Genomic DNA, 3,261 nt, shown 5'->3' with positions numbered 1-3,261 from the left:
ATATTATCGCTTATTGCAATAATCTGTGAGACAATTAATTGCCCAGCAAAATTTGTTATCGTGACAGGCCTACGTGCCATCAGGGAAGAAACAATCCATTGATGGAATAACCTGGTCATTCAGTTTATTCAGATCAGCTGACCTCATTCTTTGAGCATAAACTGTTGCTGAACCTGGACCTGACCAACTGCAGCAACCCCACATCATTGACCTTCATTCAGTCCAGGTGGCAAAATTTTTATTAAACCAGGTAGTGTATAAAACTGCATTTATTTTGGGTAGTACAGTGGAGCAGGAAAAAAAGATCCATCCTTTCATTATCTTTACCCACTTCTTCCTTTCCTGCTCATGGGAGGTTCGCTGGTGCCCAGCAGTCACTGTGCGAGGGGTAGACCCTGGACAGGTTGCAAGTCCATCACAACAGTTTCCTCCCACRGACCAAAAACATGTTAGGTTAATTTGCAACTCTAAATTCTCCCTAGATGTGGGCGAGAATGTGAATGGTTGCTTGTCTCTGTCTCCTTGTGTCCCCACGATGGCCTTGTGACTTGTCCAGTGAACCCCGTCTCTCGCACTGTGACTGCTGACAGACGTCATGACCCTGCATGGAAAAGTGAGTAAAGAAAATGAATAGATGATGATGCTCAGAGGCAAACGAAGTCCTATTTTCTTTAATTTACTTTTTCTGGAACACTGACTAATTTCCACTAAAGGCAAGATTCTTTTTTAAAAAAGCATCAACTAATTACTTATTGTTTAATTGAATGATCCAGGGAAACGACCRTCAAACCCATTATTGGCATCATTTYAAATTGCAGCTAAAAGCTGTAATAGTAACGGCGACCGTAGACAAAAGGCTTATCAACAATCCTGCCAAGATCTGATTGCCCCTGGCTTTTCAGATGGAGCTCCAGTCATTCTCTGGAAAGGAAGTGAAGCACTCTCTTTCATGCTGAATATCTTTTTATTTTTATAGTTAGTGGGTAGCTTCCAGATAGCATTGGACTTTAGCATAAATGCCTTTTACTTTAACACGRTGTGCGACTGGATAATAGAAGGGTTTGGAGCATTTAGGCCAAAAGGTAAAAAACYCACAATGAAAGCTTTGTAGGAATGAAAAACAGGTAAAAAAAAAGGAAAAAGAAAAAGAAGATGAGTTTAGAGAAAGCAACAGGACACAATAAAATGCCTTTCTTAGTACAGTATACATAATGTGGACTAAGGATTTTCAAAACAACCACCCACATGATTTAAAATGGCTTATTTATTTATTAAAGCTCAGCATATTTATTAGGTTATGCTTATATTCTTCAAAAGCAATCAACTAATTAGGAAGACATTTTTCCACTTCTTTKCAGCTTGTTGACTGAGCAGAAACCAGAGGAACGGAGGTGTGACCAGAATGAGAAKTTAACTCAATGATTGACATGAAACTGATTTTTTTCCCAGAAATATTATCAAAGGCAGAGAYGCTACCATCCCAGAGAGGATTAAAAAACAAACAAAGTCATTCAATAGTGAGCGTACCAGCTATAAYGCACACAAATATGATGGTGCATTCAGTCAGCAGCATCAYGTTAATGGACATAATAGTTGATATTATCATGTTTAAAACATTCTTTCCTGTAATTTACCTTGTATGAAGGGGAGGGGTAGTATTTTTTTAATAATTAAGATAACTGCCTTTACTTTGGAAAATGGGTTTTGGGTTGGAATGCTGCATTTTGCCTTAAGTTAATGGATAAAAACACAAAGTTCAAGCCATTTCACATTAAAATAAAAACGTGAACATGATTGATAAAAAAAAAATGCTATTTTAAGGCAGTTGTTATCTGATGGCTCCTTAAACTTCTGCAAGCTCATTTCATTTGTCCTGCAATGTCGAATTATTTTAAAAACATACACCATCCAGGACAGGTATTAGCTCAGAAAGGGTTAATGATGCCAGTGTATTAGCCAWTTATAGCCCTCACTCACAGAAGACAATCACACTCAACTTAAATCATAAAACCAATCAGTAGAATTCCATCCTTATTTCTTCTCTGTGTCAAATTTCTTGTCTTTCTAGTGTTTCTTTATTCCCAGTGTCTTTATGTCYCTGTGCACACCTGATCCTCTCCCCGGGTGTTTTCCATTGTCAGTTCGTTAGTGTCTCTTAATTTTCTCTGGCTTGTCTCGACCTGCCASTTCATCGTGCTTTCTGTGCCCCTTTGGTTTGCCCTCTGTGGGCTTTGAAAGTGAGTGTTTCTGCTGTCCTGTCAGCATTTTTCTTCGCAAATAAATCAATTTTGTGAGGCCTGCTCCCTGGGTCTTACATCCACAAACCTAACACCAGTCAGATATTTATGCCCAGCCACAGGACTGGAAGCCAAGAGTTGAATCCAAAAAAGGACGAGAACCCAAAGAAAGATCTGGATATTTTTTTCTCCCCTGCATGCAGAGGAATGGAAACATTTAACTGACTGAAAAATAAAAATGTACACTTTTTTTTTCAAGGAGTTGATTTTTGCAGACATTTTGTTTTGTGTGTCTTGATTAAACATGCCAATTTTACACCATGACTAGGTTCAGACATTTCTAATATTTTTACTTTATACCAATCGTTTTGTTGGGTCGTAACCAGAATATCTAACTTTTCAACCACAAATTGCTTTCAGATTTTTTATTTATTTTTTGCTCTGGAGCCAGACCCTTGTGTCCATTAGTCATATTGCACTATAACACTTTCTTGGTTTCACCTGGAGTGCTGGTAAATGTGTACTTTCAACACTTTGATTTTTTGTACTCCTGCCTTGTACCTGTCATCTTGCACTTAGTGGTTGCCATTTTCAAATCTGACAAACATCAGTCTACTCAGAAGTTAAAAATACTACAGTAAATTAAGTAAAGTTTACAAAGAGGTGACCAGATGGGGGACACTAACAATCTTGGGATAGCACAACAAAATGAATAGCCATACAGGAATTCTGATTCTTTCTGTTTTGAATTCAGTTCAGTTAAACATTTTGTAATGTTTATGTTGCCATATTTGGAAAAAAATAAATGTAAAAGAATCACCTTGAGATCGAAGGATTGCATTTAGTCCAACTTAGACATGTTGTCTTTATTGAGGGATACTAACATGTATCCCTCAATAAAGACAAATATTTCGTTTTTTTTTAGATTGAGAGATTATAAAAGATATGTGAAACATAAACCAAGAAAACACAAGACAACATACATAAATATATAGATATGCGTACACCTATACACACACATACA

The sequence above is a fragment of the Austrofundulus limnaeus genome, unplaced genomic scaffold, assembly GCF_001266775.1.
Source record: "Austrofundulus limnaeus strain Quisiro unplaced genomic scaffold, Austrofundulus_limnaeus-1.0 Scaffold24, whole genome shotgun sequence".
NCBI lineage: Eukaryota > Metazoa > Chordata > Actinopteri > Cyprinodontiformes > Rivulidae > Austrofundulus > Austrofundulus limnaeus.
This window is presented reverse-complemented; position numbering follows the sequence as displayed.